Source organism: Pinus tabuliformis, chromosome 1_1, assembly GCF_031772625.1.
Source record: "Pinus tabuliformis cultivar Carrire ecotype Pingquan chromosome 1_1, CPIR1, whole genome shotgun sequence".
NCBI lineage: Eukaryota > Viridiplantae > Streptophyta > Pinopsida > Pinales > Pinaceae > Pinus > Pinus tabuliformis.
In genome coordinates, this window is record NC_142297.1 from 664,086,345 (window position 1) to 664,112,766 (window position 26,422).

Below are 26,422 nucleotides of genomic sequence, written 5' to 3' on the forward strand. Positions count from 1 at the left end.
GGTAGATTTGCAAACCCAGGAAACCTTGCTGAAATACATTGGTGGCTTGCATAGCTACCTTAGACACACCATCTTGATGTTTAACCCTACTAGCCTGGACGAGGTTTGTGTCCAAGCTACCCATTTAGAGGCAAGGGGAAAAAACACATTTGAAGAGGGTAGAAACAAGCCCCCCAAGGGGAAAAACAAAGAGAAAACCTCCAAGGTAAAGAGCAAAAAGAATGCATCTGACAAACAGGAGAGTGAGAAAGTGATCTGTAAACACTGTTCTAAACCAGGTCATGAGGAGAAAAAATGTTGGAAATTATATCCTGAAAAAAGACCTCAATTTAACAAATCTATTGGGAAACAGAAAACTGCTGCTACTACATCTACACCACAAGATTTAGGGGAAGATTCATGTGATGAAACCAAAATTACAGCCATGGGTTTGAAAAACTTGAAGGAAAAAGAAATTGAAACTCAAGCCAGCACTAGTACCTCAAACTGCCATGTACAAGCTCCTAATGAGGAAGAAAGAATTGAACTGTTTCATGTGAGGGTGATTTCAAAACATACTAAAATTGACACACTTTTTGATAGTGGGTCACAAGCAAACCTTATATCAGAGGACTTGGTCAAGCAGCTTAAACTTGAGACCGTTCCACATCCGAAGCCATATCCACTTGGATGGATTTGCAAGGATGCAAATTTACAAGTTTCAAGAAAGTGCACATTGCGCTTTGCAATTACTGCACATTTTATTGACACAGTTGAACTTGATGTGGTACCTTTTGATATAGCAGGAATTGTTTTGGGAAGTCCTTACTTGTTTGACAGGAAAGCTATCTTTCATTGCCATGAAAACAAATATCATCTGTTCAAAGATGGCAAGGAGTTCATTGTTAGAGCTCATCGCAAAAAGACAAATATAGCGATGGTGAATGCAGGACAGGTAAAAACGCTGGTCAATTCAAGTAAGAATTTTGTTCTTCTTATGATTAAGCCCAAGGTTGATGTGAATCATGAGTCATTTGACAACTGTGATCCAAAACTTAAATCAGATCTGTATGATGTAGTTGATGCATATCATGAGATGTTTCAGGAGCCAACAGGTTTGCCTCCTAAGAAGGAGATGAGGTATGGCTGTACATTAGTAAGGAAAGCATGCAAGGAGAAGGTAAAAAGTTGAAGCCTATTCGTTATGGCCATTCAAAATCCTCAAGAAGGTTGGAAATAATGCTTTTCAATTAGATTTGCCTTCCTACATGCAAATGTATTCTGTTGTCAATGTGGAGAACTTACGTTTGTATGAACCTCCTTTGATTGCTGATCATGAAAATGCTATTCAACTGCCATCTATAGAATATTTCTCGCCAGAATTCTTAGATGAGCTGAAAGAAGATACAATCCTTGACAGAAGGACACGCACTTCAAGAAGGGGCAGTGTAGATTATGTTCGGGTTGGTTTCAAAGGCAGCAAACCGAACAAGGCAAAGTGGATGGAGGTAGACAGAGTGAGGGAGTTGTACCTTCACCTCTTTAACAGGTAGTTGAAGGCTTTTGGGGTCCAAAAGCTTCCCAATGGGGAGGCGTGATCATGTGCTCATGTCCTAAGTGTCGTAAAATGCTTAAAATTTAAAGTGCTTAGAATTGGTTCAAAGTTGAATGACTGGAAAGTGCTCATCTTCTCGATTCCAGCGTCGCAAACGGTTCGAAAAACGGTGGCCGTATGAGGAAGTTATGGCAAAAAGAAGAATTTGTCCATAACATTAGAAATTTTAATTTTTCAAAAAAAAATTAAAAAAGGAATATTCCACCGGGCACGAAATCCGAGGCAACCACCAAACATTAAATGTAACTGCAGTTAAGTTGGCAGAATTTTGGCAGGAGCGCCAAATTTGGAGTTAAGTAAAGTTAGCTCGAGTTTTTCTAGGGGCAAACTGGAGAAACTTTAAATGGCCATAACTTTAGCTAGGAAAGTCGGTTTTGGATGAATTTTTTTATTTTTTTTATTTTAGGTATTTTCGACCTTCTGAAGCCATTGGTGTAGGTATTACAGCCATTTGAGGTCATTTGCAGAGGTTTTGGAGCTGTGAAAGTTCTAGGAGCCACCAGGGCCCAGTTTTGTGAAGACTGTATAGGGTTGCAGGTATCCATTGGAGGTGATCCAATAGTCAATCTTGAAGGATTCAAGTGTTCTGAATCCATTTTTACCATCTATTTCTCCTGTAGATGCTTCTATTCAGCTGTATTTTCAATTTGATCATTTAATAAAAACAAGGACAAGCCCGGTTGGGAGCTTTGGACCCAGCAGATGTAGCCCTGGAGGGGGTGAACTGCTTTATCAACTTCTTTTTCATTTGTGGTTGATTTATTTTGCAGAACAAATTCATTTTAATGTGTTAAATAGTAAAAGGAAATAACTCTGCTATGCTTAAATGGGTCATGAACAGCTGAAAATTTCATGTGTTTTCTTTCTGCAAGACATGGAAATCTTTTAAACATGTTTAATTCTGAATTGAATACCTTGCAAACAAATTTCAAGTAGTTTCAAATTCAGATCAAATGCTTCAATCTTTGGACATAATGGGGTGTAAAGGAATTGAGAAGCTAATATATCTGGGTGTTAGTGTTGAAAATTGGTAACAAGAAATTGCTAAAAATAGCAGTTTGGGTACCAGTGTTGGATTGGGCAATAGGGAATGAAAAATGGAAGCGCTAAAAATAGCATCCTATTTTTAGCAGTGCAGTGTGAATTCCTATTTTAGTCAGTCTCTGGACTAGAAATAGGAAGTAAAATTCGAATTTGGTCTTACCACCAGGTTGAATATTAATTAATTAATTCAGGTTGAGTTAATTAGTTAAGGAAAATCAAACTTGAGGTCTTTGTGAGAACATGCAATAATTTCTCCACTGATTGGGGAATGTGTCCTTGATTGATCCACTGATTGAGGAATTAAGGATGAGTTCTATATTGAGAGGATCAGTTGACTTAGTTTAACTTAGTCAAGTCCAATTAGATTAATTTAACAAGTTTTTTAAATTAATGTGAGCTCAGTTCGTTAATGCTTGCATGCATGTAACTGTTGCACTTTAGATAACTGAATATTCTCTCATAAATAACTCATGCATGTTAGTTCAGAGAAAGACCCAGTTGAGATCAGAGTAGGGACAGTGTACTATCAGTTGGATGGATTTTTCCTATAAAGGAAAATCATCCAAGCAAAAGGATTAAGGTTCCTTGAGGATTGTGCAGTTTTACAGGGTGTGAGATCAGCGTGAGAGATCAGTGTTACACTTGGTAACAAGAGGATCACCCAGGAAAAACTGCACAAGGAAATAGGAGGCTTGGAGGGCAGAGGAGAAGGCTTAGGAGAAGTCTTGATTGCCTGTGAGCATCCAGGAGGATTGCACTAAGAGCTGGCTAGCTGTGAGAGCTAAGGCTTTGTGTAATCCTAATGTATTTTCGCCTTCATCTGTCAATGACAACAAGAGAACCAAAACACACATGTATGTGCCATGCATGCCAAAACTAGTAAGGAAATCAGACATAAAAATTGAAACCTACAAGTAATCTCATTATAGATTCTTGATCTTGCTCGTCCTTGCTTAATATTTTATTTCTCTTGATTTCTTGTTCCTCCTTTTCCTTCTTTCCTCCAATGCTAGAGTGCTCCAATATTGCTCTAAGTGTCCAAGAGTGTGTGAGAGAGAATAGAGAGTGAGCTCCAAAACTGAATTGACAAAAGGTTGTGAACTGATCCTCAGAAGACTTTTTCTCAATGAAGCCCCTATTTTTTGAATTTTCCATTTTTTTCCTTCAATTTCCTCCTTACATGAAACTTGTGATGTTTCACCTTCCTTTTCTCCTAATTTCCTTTATTTTCAAAAATAAATGGCCAAAAATTCCATTTTTCCTTTCCAAAGCCTTCTCCATTGCCTTTGCCAATTTCCCTTAGCCATAATAAACAAAATGAATACCCACACTAATATGTTTTACCCAAAATTCATCTTGGAATACGTGTCCCATGACCTTGGTTATTATTTTTTCCTTTATTAACTTTATTTATATGAAATTTTGACCAGGGTTGTTATAGAACCCTCCCCCTAGGGGAACACCGTCCTTGGTGTTCAATGACACCGACAACCAACAAAACCGTTGAAAAGAAAAACATACTACCCATGGGGCTTTATAACTTAACTCGATGCAGTATTTACAATCATCAACCTGTTGAGAAGAAAACCAACATGATAAATATAATAACATGACAACCCCAATGACATGACATCCATACTGCTTATGGGAGCTTTATAACGCAACTCATGGTGGTATTTACATTCATATACATATCTACATATACCAAAACATCACACCAAACATATGCCAAAAACATTCGCTTAACCAACAAATAGAGAAGGATATGTATCCCACATCTCATCATCCATCTCCCATGTAGCTTCATTGGGCCCAAAGTGCTTCTACTACACTTAAACCCGCTTGATTGCTCGGTTCCGAAGCATGAACATCTTTCTCTACAAAATACACTAATGTTCTAGCTGAAATTCTCCTTTTGGCTCCACCTGTGATACAAACCATTCAATGACATGATCAACATCTTTAACATACTTCTTAAGCAATTACACATGGAAAACATCATGGAATTTCATTATCGGTGGGAATGCAAGGCAATAGGCTACTGATCCAATCCTTTCCAAAATCTTGAAAGGTTCACAAAACCGAGGTGCCAACTTGGTACATGATCCAATCCTCAAGTATCTCTTCTTGGGCTTTATGCGCAAGTACACCTATTCCCCAACCTATAACTCCTTAGATAACCTATTTCGATCTGCATAACTTTTCTTCCTGTCTTGTGCTACCTTCAGATTCTTCTTAATTACCTGTATTTCATGTTCCATCTCTACAACATGTATGGTCCTCTCAACACTCTTTTCACTGTATCACTCCAACCAATGGGAGTGTTACAACTTTGCCCATACAGTTCCTTGAATGGACTCATCCTCAGTGACTCCTAGTACCCATTGTTGTAAGCAAAATCAGCCAACAGAAGGTACTCCTCCCATCTCCTCTACTAATGCATCACATACATCCTCAACATGTCCTCCAATATCTTGTTGACCCTCTTTGTCTGCCCATCTGTCTGCGGATGATAAGCTATGACGAAGGACAAATCTACAACCAAACCTACAAACAACTCTTTCCAACATCTAGAAGTAAACTTAGCATCCCTATCTAACACAATCTTCTTCGAGACACCATGCAACCTCACTACATATTTTATAAAGACCTGTGGTACATCATTAACTGAATATGTAGACTTCAATGGAATGAAGTGTGCTACCTTTTTCAACTTATCAACCAAAACCATGATGGAATCATATTGTCTATATGTCATGGCTAACCTGTAATGAAATCCATGGAAATGACCTCCCATTTCCACCCTGGAAATGTAATCGGTTGTAGCAGTCCACCTAGATGTTTACACTCTGCTTTCACCTGCTAACAGTCTAAGCATCTAGCCATAAACTCTACCATGTCCATCTTCAGGTTCAGCCAATGATAAAATGTCTTCACTGTTGTGAATGTATTTTGGTATCCTGGGTGACCTGAATACGGTTTTGCATGAAACTCTCTCAAGATAGTCTTCTTGAGCTCACTGTTGTCCGACATATATATCCTATCCCTAAATTTGATCAAACCATATGTTGCAAGATGATAGTCCACACCCCGATCACCTATAACCTGTTGTAAGATGTGCATAAGCTCCATGTACCTGTCATCCTATTGTCTTGCTTGTAAGATCCGATCTTATAAGTCTGTCCCATAAGAACTCATAGTGGTTATGTGATTCACATGTACTCTCCCACTAAGAGAATATGAAACCATATTTTCCTTTCCCTTAATGAACTTGATCTCAAATTCAAACTCACTAATCGTGACCAACCATGTAGCTTGCCTGACATTCAGATTTAGTTGGTCAAATAGGTACCTCAACACATTGTGATTTCTCATCAATACAAACCTCCTACCAATAAGATATTGCCTCCACATATTCAATGCATGGATAATTGTTGCCAACTCAAGATCACGTGTTGGATGATTCTTATCGTGCTCTTTCAAATTCAGTGACTCATAGCGCACTACTTGTCCTTCTTGCATTAAGACTCCACCAAGTCCTCTCTTGTAATCATCTGTACATACCACAAACTCTTTGTCAAGATTTGCAATCTTTAACACTAGAGCATTCGTCAATGACTGCTTCAACTACTAAAAAATTGCTTCACACTCCTCTGTCCATTCAAATCTCTTACCTTACCTCTGCAGTGATGTAATAGGATATGCAATGCGAAAGAATTTCTTGATGAAACTTCTATAGTAACCCGCTAGCCCCATGAATGATCTTACCTCTTCCACATTTCTAGGAGTTTCCCACTCAATGATGGCCCTTATGTTTTCTGGACCCACTGTTATGCCTTCCTTGGAAACCACATGCCCCGAGTAATGTACCTATTTCTGTAAGAAACTACATTTGCTAAGCTTAGCATAAAACTGATGTTCTCTCGAATATCTCAATAATGATGCTAAATGTTTTACATGTTCTTCCTCATTCTTAGAATATATCAAGATGTCATCATTGAATACAATAACAAATTTTTCTAGATAAGGATGTGTTGTACTACTCAACAACCCCCCATTAAGGTTAATAGTAGAACTAATAAATAATGGGGACCCTTTTAAATTTAAATAAAATCCCTTAGTTTTAATAAAAATAAGACAATATTAGTTTTTTGTCATAAAAAAACTTGACTAAATAAGAAAATTCCCTTATCGGAGTTAAGGCTCATAACACATATTCATAAATAAGATACCCATAGGATTTTGTTTAAAATGTATTATCGGAAGAACTTTATCGGAGTATTTCAATATTGTAACATGTCCCATAGGATACGTTGCGATAAATCCCTCCCTGATTAAAGTTTTCAAATATTCTAAGTCTAAATGTAATAAAGCGCTTCTTTGTGAATATAATAATAAAAGGCCTGACCCCATAGGATTTCCACGTATAATTATCACAACTTTTGAATATCAGAACTTTTCATAGAAGCATCACTCAAAATACTTTGATATCTTGATCCTCTGATATCTCTTTTCACCCATCCTCCGATATATGACATCTCTAATACTTCGATATCCTCATATTGCTGATCTCCATTATTCTTAAGCCTCCAATCCTCTGATAAACCCCTCTTATATGTATCATAATTTTCATATCTGAATTTCCTACCGAATGTCACTCTTTTCAACCCCCGATATCAAACCTCCGATACAAGACCTCCGATATTACTTCTCAGTTATATTTTTAGTCGTTATGTTCTAATAATAAAAGCCTATCAAAAAGTAATAATATCGCATGTTTCAAATATACAACCATAATATTTCTCAAATATAATCCTCTGATATGATGTACAAAAGCCCATTTGAACCCACGTTTTATCATTTAATTTCCAAATGTAAAGAATTTATGATTTCGAAGTTCTAAACGATTTGATTATTGCAGCTTGATATCACTACGTTTTGCTCATAAAGATATGAATTGATATGAAGTTGGTTATTCACTCTAAGGAATTATTCAGTTAAGGAAGTCTCTACTTATTCCTGTGTTTTCCTCTGCAGGCCATCCCTGATAAGAAAAACTCAGCAGAAATGTCTAGGGCAACTAAACCCAGGAAGAAACTCGTTGTTCAACAACTAGTCGCTCCTTCCCCTGAAGCTACTAAAATGCCTACATTTGTACTCCCGATGATGGAATCTCTTCTTTGGAAGCCATTTATAAACTCTTTGAAGATGAAGAACCTAGGGTGAAAGAGAAACAACCACAACTGATGATTATAACCCTGTTTCGGAAACTACCTACAGTGACGTCGTCAATTCATTCCTACATAGGATTGTGGCCCGACCTAAATCATGCCCTATACAAATATGGTCAAATAGGTTATTGAACATATGAATATTGTAGATAGAAATTTCATGACTCAGAGGAAGATCATTGGGTCATTTATCAATAGTGATTTGAGCAAGATGTATCATCTTGCCATAGCCTTAGAAAAAATACAACAAGCAATTTGTATATATATTCATGAGTGAACATGAGGATTAGTCAAAACCCATCAAAGAATGGAGAAGAGATCCCAACAAACACAAGCATGAGGAAAAGGGTATGTATGTTATTGCTTCCCTTGCTGGACCATTATGTTATAGAGCTACTATGATGTGTAGAATCTATGGTTACCCTAATACCCAGAAATTCTCAGACCAATGGGTACCACTAATTGATGTTGCATCTAATGGTTATATTATGGATTGGGGAAACATATTACTTCACAATTTAGCCACTCAAATATTAAATTATAGGAGAAAATACTATTTTTTTCCCGAACTTTTTCCTCGTTTTTATATGAGCGCCTATATAATGGATGCCATATATTTCACCTCCTATTTTACATCTATATGATGGAAATGGACCATAGAGGACATTAAACCTATCCATATCTATCATGACATACCGTGGGAATCTAAGTTCCATCCACATTTCTATAAAATTTGCCATGGATTTATGCTAACCATTCACCAAAGTGTCTTTGATGAAAAGGCAGGAAATTGAACAGAGCACCCAATAACCGTCTATCCAAAACCCCATGGACAATTTTTCAAATCATCTTGAAATAAGAAAAATAGTGTGTTGCTCACAACTACAAATAATTGAATGTAACTTGTTTATTGATAAAACATGGAAAGGTTGAAAGAAAGACACATGTATTAAACATTTTGTAGTTTGCGTATTAGGGATTAGTAAGATTCACCAAAGTTTCTAAATTTGTATATAAATTTCCATTCTTAAAATTTTTCCTAAGAATAAATTTGATATAATGTAGTAAATTATTTTGGGTATGTAATTATCATAGGACAAAGAAATTTTAATAACTAAAATATCATAGATAATAGAAGAAAGGAGGAACATCTAGTGGTAGTCCATCCTAATAATAGAAGAAAGGAGGAACACGAAAAATTACTTTGTTGTGCATCACAAATGGTAAAATTCATGCATTTTTTAACATAGTCTTGCTTTGTGTGATCAATGCCCTCTTCAATCTTTCGCATTTGATATAGATATGTCTTGTTTCTTATGGTTCTGGTTATTTCATGCATTTTCTAGCATGTTTCATGTTGTTTTAGGATTCACACCCTCTTGATGTATCTTCTCATGCCATATTATAACAAGTTTAAGCTTGACTTTGCCCAAGTTTTCTTACATATGTTATAGGCTAAGTACCATAGTGATTTCCCACATAAACAAGCAAGAATTTTGGAGTAGTGATAGTATTAGGAAAAATATTGAAGCGAAAGATGATCAAGAGTAACCCATATGAAAGAAACATAGACATCACATATATCGTAAACACAAGTATTCATTTATGTTCATCACAAAGCATCATCACTACCTATTTATTCATAATCCACGAATCCATTGGTCCATCTCCCCAAACTACTAGAATGTAGAAAAATTAAATGAAAACTTGGTAAACGCTCCTCAACTAAAAACAACTTACACATGACTACCATTTGTATTTAACTTTTAATTGATACCAAATGAAAATAAAAACTTATCTAATAATGATATTATAAATTGACTGGTTATAATATTAATTATATTATAAATAATTTTAAATTTAAATATAAATATAAAATAATGAAATTTATAAATTTCCATAAAATTTAAAATAATACATATGAAATGCACACAACTACTTATAGGTAGATGCTATTTGGAATTTCAAATACAGTGAATAAAAGAAATTGGAAAAGTCTGAAAGTTATTTTTTTCTTAAATTTCTAAATAAAATTACAGTGTTTTATTATTTAAATTTTATTTTTAATATAAAAATAAATTTAACACGATAAACCTAAAAAACAAAAACAATAATTAAAATTACGACTTTGCGACTTCCTAACCAAATTTCCAATAAATATTCCCAATGAAAACAAAATTTTAGACATTTAAAATATGCCAAAGGATCGTAATGGGATCCACGGCTGTGTATGAAATAGAGACCACAAACGTGTTTGAGGTGGTTGGGTTTGACCATAGCAATGAATTCAAACAACCTGTGGTGGGTTTAGGTGGGTTAGGTGCGACCATAGCAATGAATTCAAATAACGTGTCGAGGGTGGGGTTATATGCAATAAAAATAAAAATAAAGTTATTATGCCGATCAGCAAGTGGACTCGTCTTTATTGGATGAAAGAGACGGTACGTATCAGAGCAAAAGATCCTGTCGGGTCTCCACGCAGAGAATTTTTCCAAATGAGACGTCGCCTTGAAAGTCTGAAATCAATTAACCTGTCAATTTCGGGGTCAAATTTCATCCAAGGTTAGTTTATAATTACATTTTTTTCATTAAAATAATTTTTTCAAAATTTTATTTTCTAAATGTTTATCATAAATATATTTAATTCAATTTAATGGAATTGTTTTTAGTGTAATTTTTTTGAAATTTTTGGTGTTGGAATTTGGTGAAAATTTTAATGTGAAATCTTAATTTGTGTTATTTAAACTGGTTTTTTACTATATATAGATTCAACGTCTTTTTAAGCCATTTCAGGTTGTGCAAGTGTTACCTGTAAAACTTGTGATTTCAATAAATTCTTCTCAGATTTTAGAGAAATTAGACCAAAAAAACCCACCTAAAAAACTTCAAAAAAAAAATCAAACTAAAAACAACTTGCTTTATAACATTACATCCAACTAAAATTATAAATAAAAAAGATACATTTCAGATGTAGAAAGGGACACCACTATTCTTGCTCTAAACAGAGGAGCCTAGAAGCCAAATCCATTCTTATCTATAAATTAAATTAAGAGGGTTTTAAAGTTTTGGGAAATTAAAAATATTAAATTACAGTTAAAAAATATTAAATTTATTATAAAAAAAGATTGAATATTATAAATCGACGTGATTTGATATGATTCATTATTTAATTACTATTCTTTTTTACAGAGGAGGTGATGGATAATATTTTATAAAATGTTTAATAAAATTTTGGATCTGATTACAACAAAGGGGCATTGATAAATTATTTTAATTTACTTCATTTTATTTTGAAAGAGCATTAATTTGACGAATAATATAGCTCTAAGAAGTGAAGTCTCTTCCATGTAGGAGGTGGAGTTTCAATACGTATTTCTATTATCTTTTTTACTCTTTAATATTGATTTAATATTTAATTTACATACTCATAATAAGTAAGCACCTTTTTGTTTAATTTTTTCTTAATGCAGATTTCAAAAGTGGTTTTTTTTTTTTTTTAAGGAATGGTCAGATTAATACTATGCCTGTTCAATTTAATGAGGAGAACAAATTCACCATTTATTAGGTTAGGGTTTAGTTTATTATATTATCCTTATAATTGTTGCATCATAGCACACCAACCCAATATGTATAAGCGTGAATTCAAACTTGGGTGGGGAGGGCAATATCGCATCGTCCCAACCACCCGGGAGACCCGGGAGAACGACCAAATTCACCATTTATAAAGTTAAGGTTTGATTTATTGTTAATGTTGTAAATAGTTTTTTTTAAGTGTGGGGAAGTTATATATGGAAGGAAGAGTTATATTTACTTAAATTGAAGTAAAATTTTATTTCATAAAATAGTGGTGGCCAATTTTTTTTCCTATTGTTTTTGAAATTATTTATTATAATTTTTTTTTGAAGATGTGTATTAAAAATGAACGATTGAAAAGTTTTTTATAAATAAGAAATTGGCTTATACTTTAATTTTAAAATTCTATTTTATTTTTTCATTTAATGTTGGAGAAAGCAAAGCTTTATAATAATTTAATTTATTTTGTTTACCAAAATTTTTGAAAGTGAATTGAAAAAAAATTGTAAGAGGTTTTGAAGAGATTTAGAAATTTCATTTATGCCCCTACGATTATGATTTTATTTGGATGAGTATTGACTTTATAAACCGAAACTAATAAATATCACCACCAAATTCTTATTAAAATATTAATTTTAATATTTTTTTGTCCATGCGTGACACTTGTTCGCCATGTACGACAAGAAAAGATCGGTGGAAAGCGATCAAAGGCATGTGATGTCTACTCAATCCCTCATGCGTTGTCGGTGGCTTGAGGGCTCCACGAACGGTAGTGGGTCGGTGGTGAAATGCTTACCACTTCTCAGGTAATTTCCACTCGATGGTTTTCCTTCCACCTTTAAAAATATTCATTTTATAATATTTAAAAAAAGAATTTCACGAAGATACCGCGTCTCTAAAGTCTCAATCCACTTTTAAAAATAATCAATTTATAACATTTAAAATAAAAAAGGATTTCTTGAAGATACCGGGTCTCTAAAGTCTCGTCCCAGCAACAACTGAAAATATTAAGATGTTGTTAAAATAAAGTCAATTTTATGTATTGTTGTTCATTAATACTGAACACATTAAAGTAATTGTTTGTTTTCTTTTTTAACATTTTTTAGGTAGAAATTTAATGATTTATTTTGTGTTTTTTAATATTTTGTTGAGTTGTTTCTGGATCCGGGTGGCAATACGCTGTATACAGCTTCCCATGCATGAATTTATTACCCAGTACTGCCAGCTGCAAAGCAGCGTGGCCTCCTGGGATAATACCTCATGCGAGCAGCTACTGCACATTAATATAACCTCGAGTGAAGGTTTGGCAATTAATGTCTGCATTGATCAGCGCAATATGTCTCTGGTTATAATCATGTCGATTCAGGGTTTATTCTCCACGCCTGGTGCATTGCATTACGGTGACAGAACTTGGTCTGCGGGAGTTGCGGTTGATGGTGTAGATCAGGTGCATTGCGGCAAGTTTGAACCATTCTGTCCCAAGGGTAATCTCTTCCCAGTTCTGAATTCGCATTCACTGTCTTTGTTGGATATTTCTGTTGCTGGGTATACACTCTGTCATTCTGTTGTCTCGGTCGATAGCTCTGGTGGTCAACCCTCTTGCTTCTCCCAATTCGGTCCTGCTGATCTCTCTGCCCATAACCCCTTTGATTTCTTCTTCCACTCTCTCATCATGGTGCGTTCCGGAAAGCGACAACACTCTGGGGAGCGTCGTGATACCAGTTTGCACCCTCCTGTTGCTCTGGCTGTGGAAACTGCACCCTCCCCTGTCCATGAAGTTGGTCCCTCGGTTGACTCTGGCAAGAAGCCTAAACCAAACAGTGTGTTTCAAACGATGCACTTCAAGTTCCAAAGCAATCTGCACAACCCCTGATTACTACCCACATCACCCTCATTATATCGGAAGAGGAAAATCTGGTCCCCCCCTTAGCCTGTATTGCCCCTGACCTGTCTCCAGGCAATGAGAACTCCTTGGGCGATGACAGCATGGAAAATGGGGAAAAAGGAAAAGAGGATCAGGAAGTTTTTCTCAAAATTCCTCCTCTACAAGAAGACCCAGAGCCTGAAGCTGAGAACAGGACTCACGAGGCAGCAACGCACGTAATTGTCATCCCTGACAGTACTCCAAGCAGAAGTGAAAGTTTGAAGAAAGGCGATACTGCTCAGCCTGAGAAGAAGGACAATGAACCAACAGAGGAGAAGTAACGCATTGGGGGACTATCTATTTTTGCTTCTGCTCCGGTCTCAAGCTTATGGTCAGGTTTCTATGAAATCTTCCTACAGTTTTTTTTCCTTTGGCTCCCAGGCGGAATCTGATGACTTTTCATATACTGGGTTGGAAAATTTTTGTATCATTGTCTCGACTCGAGCCTTCTTCATGGCTACGAACGTCTATCTATATGTTTAATGTATGTTCTCTCGCACAGTGTAACTAGTATCCCCAGCTCTTGTCTATAATGGGGCAGCGTGTTTCTGACGAGGGATGTTCTGCCTCGTCCATATGTAAAAATATTTTGTTTTCCAGTTAATAGAATTAGTATTTGCACAGAACAAATATATATATATATATATATATATATATATATTAAGTTGAGTTGTTTAAATATTTCAAGTTTTGTAGTCATAAATGCATAAAATAGTTTATCTATATCTTGTGTACATGCTTGGCAATTATTTAGTCAAGTTGTTGGTGTTCTCAGAGAAATCCTGCCAAGTAGGTTTTAAAGGGAGATTATTGTTGAACTTTAATGTATACCTAGGCTAGCAATTTAGAAATTGATTAGGCTTAGTGTACAATTATCATCATTAGAGGTGTACCTTATTTTCAAGGATTGCAAGATTTCTGGTTTAGTGTTGTTAATTCTTGATTTTCTCTTAATTTGATTTCAGTTCATATGTTATCTATCCTATTATGTCCACGATTATAATTGTTGTTATTTTAGTTTATCACAATATGAGTATTTGATTGTTAGCATTTTCTCTCAAAGAAATGAGCCTTGTGTATATTATTTTATAGCTATTTTGTTTGTAAGACCAACATACTTTGTTTTAGTTTTTATTTCACTAACAATTATATTGGCAAGTGTAGGGTTTCCTTTATTTTGCACTTCATGTAATGTGTGGTTTTCTAGTTTGTTTCATATGAAGGTGCTTTACTTATTTGAAACTAGAGTTACAACTTCAAAAGATAGAAAATTCAAGTTTCATATATCCAATTATTTTGGGAAGTACACAGTTTCTTTTATTTTTATCATCTAATGTGTGGTTCTCCAGCTTGTTTTGTGTAAATGTGCTTTACATATTTGAAACTAAAGTCATGAGAAGATAGAAAATTAGTTTCATAAACTTGGATTGTTGGAGAGTATTGTAGGTTTGATAGGAAAATAAATAGATAATATAAATCAATTTTGAAATGTGAAATAGATATATAAATATTTGTATTTTTTATGAATATTTACCATAGGGAATCATATGTGTGTGTGCATTATTTCTAACATTCATGTTTGGTTTGTTAGAAACAATTACAAGGTTAAAATTGTAAAATGATCTCCATATATATATATATATATATATATATATATATATATATATATATAGATATATATATATATATATGGGTAGTGATTCCCTAAAATAATTAACAATATTTTTAATGGTGTGAGTGAGAAATCCTTGTTCTCCATGCCTCCCTTAATGGGAGGGAAATGCGAAAATTTGTTAATAAAATAAAGTAGATGTCCCCTCACCCTCACCCTCATGAGATCCCATCTATAACACAAAGGAGAGAGGGTAGAGCTACTAAACCATTACAATGAATAGATACCAAACTAATTTATCGAAAGGAAAGGTAGTAGGAAAACAAATTTAAGGTATGGACATAAGACAATTAAAGATATGGATTTAATTAAGTTAAATTAATTTTACTTTGTTAGATTTGATTGTGAACAAACCCTTGGTTTGAGGGCTTTAATGGGGTTAAGATATCCAACATTTTTGGTATCAAAGCCTTAAAGGATTTGTTACAATAAAATTTGGTATATCTTTTATTTTTCGGTGTTCAATTAGAAGATTAAAAATATAATTTTATTCAATCTATTTTCATTAAAAAAAATTAAGATAAAATAATTAAACCTAAATATTAAACATGTTTAAATATGTCTAGGCTACAAGAAAATATGTGCAATATATACACATGCATAGATTTGTCGCTGAAGTTTTGTTTATAAATTTATTAAAAAATACTACCTCATCACATGTAGAATGTTGTGTGTACACATATGTTTATGGACAATTGTAGAACTTGTGAACCTAGTATAGTGGGTTAACTAAAGTTTAGGTTTTTCCTATAGGGGTTTAAGAATATCAATAAAGTGGTTGTTTAGGGAATTGTGGTGGAAATATAATTGTTGTCTGCACAAAGGTTGACCCGTTGATGGCGAGAATAACTGAAATAACATTTGGTGAAGGTGTTTTCCCTAGCCTTGAAGACCGCAATCTCGTAGGTTGTGATAAGTTAATGGAGGTTTTAGCATTGCCGACAACACTAACAACATTGAAATTGTCGATTTTTTGTGCATTAAAGAAAGTAATAAGCCTTCATGGCCTACTAAAGCTGATCATGTGCTCATGTCCTAAGTGTCGTAAAATGCTCAAAATTTAAAGTGCTTAGAACTGGTTCAAAGTTGAATGACTGGAAAGTGCTCATCTTCCCGATTCTGGCGCTGCAAACGGTTCGAAAAATGGTCGCCGTATGAGGAAGTTATGGCAAAAAGAAGAATTTGTCCATAACAATAGAAATTTTAATTTTTCAAAAAAAAATTAAAAAAGGAATATTCCACCGGGCACAAAATCCGAGGCAAACACCAAACATTAAATGTAACTGCAGTTAAGTTGCGGAATTTTGGCAGGAGCGCCAAATTTGGCGGACCCGCCATAATTGGCGGAGCTATCTGGAGTTAACTAAAGTTAGCTAGAGTTTTTCTAGGGGCAAACTATAGAAAGTTTAAATGGCCATAACTTTGGCTAGGAAAGTCGGTTTTGGACGAATTTTTTTTTGATTTTGGGTATTTTCGACCTTCTGAAGCCATTGGTGTAGGTCTTACAGCCATCTGAGGTCATTTGCAGAGGTTTTGGAGCCATGAAAGTTTTAGGAGCCACTAGGGCCCAGTTTTGTGAAGACTGTATAGGGTTGCAGGTATCCATTGGAGGTGATCCAATAGTCAATCCTGAAGGATTCAAGTGTTCTGAATCCATTTTTACCATCTATTTCTCCTGTAGATGCTTCTATTTAGCTGTATTTTCAATTTGATCATTTAATAAAAACAAGGACAAGCCAGGTTGGGAGCTTTGGACCCAGCAGACGTAGCCCTGGAGGGGGTGAACTGCTTTATCAACTTCTTTTGCATTTGTGGTTGATTTATTTTGCAGAACAAATTCGTTTTAATGTGTTAAATAGTAAAAGGAAATAACTCTGTTATTCTTAAATGAGTCATGAACAACTGAAAATTTCATGTGTTTTCTTTCTGCAAGACATGGAAATCTTTTAAACATGTTTAATTCTGAATTGAATAACTTGCAAACAAATTTCAAGTAGTTTCAAATTCAGATCAAGTTGGTATCAGAGCTCAAGGTTTTGTGCAAAGATCTTCTAACTGTCTTGCAAAGTATTGTTGCTTACCAGGTTGAAACTCAAAAGAGGGGAAGGACAATTGACTAGAGAACGAGAGAATCCTCAGTCAAGGAAGGCCAGAGAGCCATCACCTCCACCTTCAATTTCACCCTCAAGAGTCTCAGCAGAAGCTTCAATGATGTCTGAACATGAAGGAGAAATTCCTATAGAGACAGATCCAAGAGAAGAAGAAAGATTCTTCAGAAAGGCTTTCTTGGACCTCACTGAAATGGTGGGGATATTGTACCAAGAAAGAAAAGAGAAATTGGCTGGAGAAGGGTCCAAACATCCACATGAAGGAGAGGGCTCTTCAGGAGGTAAGAAGGATGATGATCATTTCAAGAAAGGACATGGAGGAAATGGTGATCCACCACCCCATCTTCACCTTCTTCCTCTTCATCCTCGTCTTCTTCTGTTCATAAGCATAGATCCTCTGGAAAAAGTCCTTTTTTGAAGCTTGATGTAAAATTCGAATTACCTATGTTTAATGGTGAAGTGAATGCAGAAAAGCTTGACAACTGGATTAGGCAGTTGGAAGTTTACTTGAGGATCCAAAATATGCATGATGATGCCACAAAGATTCAGTTGGCTTCTTTGAGAATGGATGGAGCAGCACTGGTCTGGTGGGAGGCCAAGACTAAAGAGGAGATCAAAAAATTTGGTAAGATTACCTTAACATGGCCTGAATTTCTGTTACCCATTAAAAAATAGTTTTATCCTCTTGCTCACATGCAGAAGGCCATTATGAATTGGCAAAATTTCAGACAACTTAAGGGTCAGAGTGTCCAAGACTACACCCAAGAATTCAGGAGAAGAGCTCTATTGTTAGGGGTAGATTTGCAGACCCAGGAAACCTTGCTGAAATACATTGGTGGCTTGCATAGCTACCTTAGACACACCATCTTGATGTTTAACCCTACTAGCCTGGACGAGGTTTGTGTCCAAGCTACCCATTTAGAGGAAAGGGGAAAAAACACATTTGAAGAGGGTAGAAACAAGCCCCCCAAGGGGAAAAGCAAAGAGAAAACCTCCAAGGGAAAGAGCAAAAAGAATGCATCTATCAAACATGAGTGAGAAAGTGATCTGTAAACACTGTTCTAAACCAGGTCATGAGGAGAAAAACTGTTGGAAATTATATCCTGAAAAAAGACCTCAATTTAACAAATCTAAAGGGAAACAGAAAACTGCTGCTACTACATCTACACCATAAGATTTAGGGGAAGATTCAGGTGATGAAACCAAAATTACAGCCATGGGTTTGAAAAACTTGGAGGAAAAAGAAATTGAAACTCAAGCCAGCACTAGTACCTCAAACTGCCATGTACAAGCTCCTAATGAGGAAGAAAGAATTGAACTGTTTCATGTGAGGGTGATTTCAAAACATACTAAAATTGACACACTTTCTGATAGTTGGTCACAAGCAAACCTTATATCAGAGGACTTGGTCAAGTAGCTTAAACTTGAGACCGTTCCACATCCGAAGCCATATCCACTTGGATGGATTTGCAAGGATGCAAATTTACAAGTTTCAAGAAAGTGCACATTGCGCTTTGCAATTACTGCACATTTTATTGACACAGTTGAACTTGATGTGGTACCTTTTGATATAGCAGGAATTGTTTTGGGAAGTCCTTACTTGTTTGACAGGAAAGCTATCTTTCATCGCCATGAAAACAAATATCATCTGTTCAAAGATGGCAAGGAGTTCATTGTTAGAGCTCATCGCAAGAAGACAAATATAACGATGGTGAATGCAGGACAGGTAAAAAGGTTGGTCAATTCAAGTAAGAATTTTGTTCTTCTTATGATGAAGCCCAAGGTTGATGTGAATCATGAGTCATTTGACAATTGTGATCCAAAACTTAAATCAGATCTGTATGATGTAGTTGATGCATATCATGAGATGTTTCAGGAGCCAACAGGTTTGCCTCCTAAGAAGGAGATGAGGTATGGTTGTACATTAGTAAGGAAAGGATGCAAGGAGAAGGTAAAAAGCTGAAGCCTATTCGTTATGGTCCATTCAAAAGCCTCAAGAAGGTTGGAAATAATGCTTTTCAATTAGATTTGCCTTCCTACATGCAAATGTATTATGTTGTCAATGTGGAGAACTTACGTTTGTATGAACCTCCTTTGATTGTTGATCACGAAAATGTTGTTCAGCTGCCATCTATAGAAGATTTCTCGCCAGAATTCTTAGATGAGCTGAAAGAAGATACAATCCTTGACAGAAGGACACGCACTTCAAGAAGGGGCAGTGTAGATTATGTTCGGGTTGGTTTCAAAGGCAGCAAACCGAACAAGGCAAAGTGGATGGAGGTGGACAGAGTGAGGGAGTTGTACCTTCACCTATTTAACAGGTAGTTGAAGGCTTTTGGGGTCCAAAAGCTTCCCAATGGGGAGGCGTGATCAGGTGCTCATGTCCTAAGTGTCGTAAAATGCTCAAAATTTAAAGTGCTTAGAACTGGTTCAAAGTTGAATTACTGGAAAGTTCTCGTCTTCTCGATTCCGGCGCCGCAAACGGTTCGAAAAACGGTCGCAGTATGAGGAAGTTATGGCAAAAAGAAGAATTTGTCCATAACATTAGAAATTTTAATTTTTCAAAAAAAAATTAAAAAAGGAATATTCCGCCGGGCACGAAATCCAAGGAAACCACCAAACATTAAATGTAACTGCAGTTAAGTTGGCGAAATTTTGGCAGGAGCGCCAAATTTGGCGGACCCACCATAATTGGCAGAGCTATCTGGAGTTAAGTAAAGTTAGCTGGAGTTTTTCTAGGGGCAAACTGGAGAAACTTTAAATGGCCATAACTTTGGCTAGGAAAGTCGGTTTTGGACGAATTTTTTTTGATTTTGGGTATTTTCGACCTTCTGAAGCCATTGGTGCAGGTCTTACAGCCATCTGAGGTCATTTGCAGAGGTTTTGGAGCCGTGAAAGTTCTAGGAGCCACTAGGGCCCAATTTTGTGAAGACTGTATAGGGTTGCAGGTATCCATTGGAGGTGATCCAATAGTCAATATTGAAGGATTCAAGTGTTCTGAATCCATTTTTACCATCTATTTCTCCTGTAGATGCTTCTATTCAGCTGTATTTTCAATTTGAGCATTTAATAAAAACAAGGACAAGCCCGGTTGGGAGCTTTGGACCCAGCAGACGTAGCCCTGGAGGGGGTGAACTGCTTTATCAACTTCTTTTGCATTTGTGGTTGATTTATTTTGCAGAACAAATTCGTTTTAATGTGTTAAATAGTAAAAGGAAATAACTTTGCTATGCTTAAATGGGTCATGAACAGCTGAAAATTTCATGTGTTTTCTTTCTGCAAGACATGGAAATCTTTTAAACATGTTTAATTATGAATTGAATACCTTGCAAACAAATTTCAAGTAGTTTCAAATTCAGATCAAAAGCTTCAATCTTTGGACATAATGGGGTGTAAAGGAATTGAGAAGCTAATATATCTGGGTGTTAGTGTTGAAAATTGGTAACAAGAAATTGCTAAAAATAGCAGTTTGGGTACCAGTGCTGGATTGGGCAATAGGGAATGAAAAATGGAAGTGCTAAAAATAGCATCCTATTTTTAGCAGTGCAGTGTGAATTCCTATTTTAGTCAGTCTCTGGACTAGAAATAGGAAGTAAAATTCGAATTTGGTCTTACCACCAGGTTGAATATTAATTAATTAATTCAGGTTGAGTTAATTAGTTAAGGAAAATCAAACTTGAGGTCTTTGTGAGAACATGCAATAATTTCTCCACTGATTGGGGAATTTGTCCTTGATTTGATCCACTGATTGAGGAATTAAGGATGAGTTCTATATTGAGAGGATCAGTTGACTTAGTTTAACTTAGTCAAGTCCAATTAGATTAATTTAACAAGTTTTTTAAATTAATGTGAGCTCAGTTCGTTAATGCTTGCATGCATGTAACTGCTGCACTTTAGATAACTGAATATTCTCTCATAAATAACTCATGCATGTTAGTTCAGAGAAAGACCCAGTTGAGATCAGAGGAGGGACAGTGTACTATTAGTTGGATGGATTTTTCGTATAAAGGAAAATCATCCAAGCAAAAGGATTAAGGTTCCTTTAGGATTGTGCAATTTTACAGGGTGTGAGATCAGTGTGAGAGATCAGTGTTACACTTGGTAACAAGAGGATCACCCAGGAAAAACTACGCAAGGAAATAGGAGGCTTGGAGGGCAGAGGAGAAGGCTTAGGAGAAGTCTTGATTGCCTGTGAGCTTCCAGGAGGATTGCACTAAGAGCTGGCTAGCTGTGAGAGCTAAGGCTTTGTGTAATCCTAATGTATTTTCGCCTTCAACTGTGAGGGTTGTACTGAGATCTAGCTAGCTGTGTGAGAGCTAAGGCTTTGTACAAATCCTATGTATGATAATACAGAGTTGGGGTTTTAGGCTGAGGCTTCCCCAGGTTATATCTTCTGTGTTATGTGTGATTGATTTCTCCATATTAGTTATATGTGTTCATGCTTGATGTTGCTCATGGTTGATTAGCTTCTACAAACTTTATGGTAGATGTAGATCTAGTATTATGCTTTAGTACATTGCATATATCAGTTTGATCTACAGGTGAAATTTCTACATGATATCAGTCAGCTAGCTGATTTGTAGAGAAAATTCTACAGTCAGGGAGTTGGACAATCTTAGAGATTTGTATTTATTGGAATGCTCGATGGGTGGTGTACTACCATTTGCAAATGTAGAAAAGGTTCAAGAAGGTCATAGATTGTTGGACTCTTTTATTGACAAGTGCATGCCTAGACAGAGAGAGTTAAACCCGTCGAACACGAGAATAACTGAAATATCATTTTGGTGAAGGTGTTTAGCCAGTCCTTGAATGGCTGGATCTCTCAAGTTGTGATGATATTGTCGAGTTGGAGCATTGCCGACAACACTAACATCCCTGTGCTTAAAGGGCTGTTGTGCATTAAAGAAAATAACAAGGCTTTGTGGTCTTATAAAGCTTTAATCTCTAGACATGAGCGAGTGTAAAGGAATGGAGAAGCTATTAGATTTGGACATAAGCGTGTTGCAAAATCATACATATTTGAATGTACAAGAATGCCCAATTGGTGGTGTACTTCAATTTGTTAGTGTAGAAAAGGTTCAAGGAGGTCACAGATTGGCAGACTCTTTTACTAACAAGTGCATGGCTAAACTTGGATGATTAAATATGTTGAAGACGAGATTAACTGAAATATCATTGTTAGGGTGGTCTCATTAAATTTGAATCCATCATGTTATCGGTGGTTTTTGGGCTCCAGGTTTATGGGAACCCATGGTTTTGCCCATGTTATTCACCTTCGATGTAGCCTATTGAAAGGTCGATCAAACTCATGTTAAATCATCTCAGTGGCTGTTAGGAACAAAACGAAAATGTCTTTAGACACCACTGCTTATCTTGGTGCTTTGTGATCCTAACAATGGTATTAGAGCCAGAGTGGTAAGTATAAGAGTCGAAGGTAATGACAACATGTCTGAGATAAGTAATGCGATGGTCTATGGAAGAAGTTAATATGGTGGAGTAGTGATTTGGCATAAGGTGCAATGTTGCGATAGGATGATGAGAATGAGGCCCAGGGTGTTGGCAGCCAAGGTGTGAGAAGATGTAATAAGCGACTTGTGTGGATTAAGAGATTGACCCAAAAACTATATTATGTTGAGGACTTCTGCAGCACAAAACAAGTGGATGAGCAGCATGGCAGATGAAATATGTTTGACAAAGCCCTAATGAACAAAATGAAATTGATTGCAGGCTTGCTAACAACCATGATGGCTACGTTATGGAGCCCTGACAAAGACGTATCGAGGGCACAACAATGGTGAGTAAGCGAAAGAGATTGCCTTGATTTGATTAGATAAGGCACTTGGCACATATAACCACGAATAACATGAAATAATAGAGGAGACGAGAGCCACCAAAGGGAAGAAATTGGCTAATGATGAGAGATAGGCAATAGAGGAGAAACTGACGTAGCAGATCCGGGCTAGGCCATGTACAAATCCATGGAAGTTATGTAGATGTGTATTGTTTATGGTCATGGTGAGAATATTGAAAGGCTAGAGCCAACGACATAGTGCAGCCAGAAACCCTAGATCATTCATTGAGTTCGTGAGTAATGATAGATGCATAGATCAAAATATTGGCAGAAAAAAAGGTTGGGGCACTAAAGGAATCCTTCTGCCCTTAGAATATATAACTTTTCAATACGAGAATGATGAGATGGAAAAGAGTGAGATTCATGCCCATATCAAGCTTGAGAAGAGACTTGTAGGTGTTAGAAGTAGTTATTATAGTCCTAATGGAGTATGTGGTTATATACTAGTGACAACATATCCTTATTGACAATGAGAGCTTTCAAACCATTGACAACAACAACCTATCAAGGGAAATCGACCATAAGGAGGCGAAGTGAATGGGTGGTAGTGTTATGGAAGGTGTCGAAAAAGCTGGGTTGAAGCTGGGACGAGGAGAGTCAAGCACAAGAAATTATTTCTAAGCGCATCTCAAACAGAGTTTGACCAAAAGGTCATGAAGCCACACTCAAAGTAGCAAAGCAGAAGTCACTAAGTATTTAATGGATGGGTTCTCAATGATGTAAGAGTATAATGTCTGGGTTGTGTGAGGTCTAAGAGAATGGATGTATCTAAGTAGGTTTCTTGTAGAAAAAATCATGAGGACAATAAGGATGTTGCAGAGAAAGCTCCATAATAGTGATCGAAATGAGTGGTGAGGTAGAGGTCGTGTGATGGAGTTCTCATGGAAGCATAAAATAAAGGAGCCTAAAGTTGTTGTAATGGATTCACTGCATGAAAAAAAACATGGAGGCTTGCGGCATGAACATGCTCATCCAAAAAGTGTTGAATGCGTGAGGAGGATACACATGATATATTGAGTGAGTTAAGGATGGAGGCATCTAAGGCCGACAAATATGAAAACATCACCAATAGGTTGTTTCACATGGCACTGCCTGAACATTGTGGTGATATAACATGTGTTGAAGTCTATCAAGCAGTTGATCAGTCGTGTTGGCTTCATAGACCCGGTAAGGTGACGTAACTCATACTGAAGCGCAAAAACATTTCTGGTGGCAGTATGTCAAAAAAGGGGAGACACCCTCATGTAAGATTATGTTTATATGAAGGAAGGCCCGAGAGAAAGTGGTAACGAGGCCAAAAATACTGAGAAGTAATGCCTATAGAAGGTTCGTGATCGACTGCAGAAGAAAGGATATGATCACGGACATGGATAACAGAGGTAACTATTGTCGAAGCAACGTTGAACAAGTTGGCCGAGAAGCGAAGGTACCTGTAGTTGGTGTATGCATTAGAGAGGATCATAGCCGTCATCAATTTGGTCAACTGAGGCTCAAGGAGTATTTATTATTCACCATTGATTTGACATGTATTTGTTTTATGTTGAGAAGTGCATGAGAATAAATATTATTAGGTGTTTTCTAGTTTACTGCGCTAGAGTCGGAACATAAAAAATGGCAAGAAATTATCAGGTGTGAAGAGTGTAAAGGATGAATTGGGTTGAGTAGGCAAATCCATTATTGTTAAGAGAGACCTACAACACATCTTCATGCATAATTCACTATTCTAGAGATCCATAGATGTTAGTGTAGCTTTTGGCTATGGAGATTTTTAATTTTTGACATTTGGATAAGGAATGCATGAATATGGGAAGAGAGTCATTGTACATGAAAAGGTGTCCTAGATAACCGGCAGATACAATGACTAGTTACCCTATAATCTGGTAGATGGAAGCTTTTTTATATAGACTTCAATAGAAAGTGATTTGGATTCAGTCAATCTCCGTGAGTCAAGTTTAAGGTGGGGGGGTGTGGTGGGGATTATTAGGGTGGCCCTTTTAAATTTGACTCGGTCAAGATACTAGTGGTTTTTGGGCTTCGAGTTTATGGGAACCCATGGTTTTTCCTAGGGTATTCATATTTGATGTAGCCTATTTAAAGGCCAATCATACTCATGTTAAATCATATTATTGGCCACTGGGAACAAAAAATTGGGGGATTTAGACACCACCTCTCTTGGTGATCTTTGATCATAATAGTTAGGATTAACCTTGACTCAAGAATGATTGTCTACAACTAGTGGTTTCAGGCACATGGTTTTGTGGCCCATGGTTTTATGCCAGTTGTATTTAGTTGAAAAGAGGCCTATAATAGGCTTATTTATCTCCATTGTAATGTGCCACGGGCCAAGGTGCCAAGGGTTGAGCAGGTATCTTCATCTAGTGTAAGGGGCCAAGGGTTGAGTAGGGCTCCTCAACAAGTTTGGTTAGGGTTTTGTTTAAGGACTAATGGATTTCTGTTATGCTAGGTTTCTCCCTATATTTGGGGTTTTCCTTGGGTATTTCTTGGTGTTCTTTATGAGTGATTTATTCTATGTATCGTGTCAATGATTGTCTTATTTACCTTGTATTTTAATACATAACAATCATTTGCTGAAGGTGTTTTCTGTGACCTTGAAGACCTCAATCTCACAGGTTGTGATAAGCTAGTGGAGGTCGGAACATTGCCAAGAACACTAACATCATTGGGCTTGGATGGTTGTTATGCATTAAAGAAATAATTGGGCTTATTGGCTTTGCAAAGCTTCAATATTTGTACATGACAAGGCGTTATGCAGTCAAAGAGCTGCCATATTTGGAAATGTTGATATCATTGAAGAAGTTCTAGACATCTGCATGCGAGAATATGAAGAGAATATTGTTGTTGGTTGAGGTAACAAATCTTGAAAGCGATGTTTTAAAAAAGGTTATTCAACTCATACAACAATCGTGGAGTGAAATGAAAAGTTGGAGCACCTCGAACTCAGAGGATTGGAATTTTACAACAGAACTATCCGTCGAACTTCATGATTTTCCTTGGCCCGAATAAGCTTGGCGATGTTAAATCGAATAAATTATCTCATTTTAAAAAATTGTGTAAATCATCCTCTCACAATATTTTCCTTTCAAATTCCATCACTACGAATTTTCTCGAAAAATTAATATACAAATTTATTTTCCGATTGTTTCCATTTTATGTTTTTAGAATAAATACATTCAATTCAATTCAAAGCTTGTGATTTATACTCTAAATTGAATGAAATTTACATGCTTCCATAACATTGCATCTAGTTGGTCCACATGTGGTAGCACAATTGGAAAAAAGCATGTTGGAAAGACCTTGTGAATCCAAGTGATCGGAAATTCAAACCCCTCAGACATGTATCATCGACCAAACCTTAAAAAGAAAAAGAAAAAAACATTGCATCTAGTTGAATATGAATAAGAGAG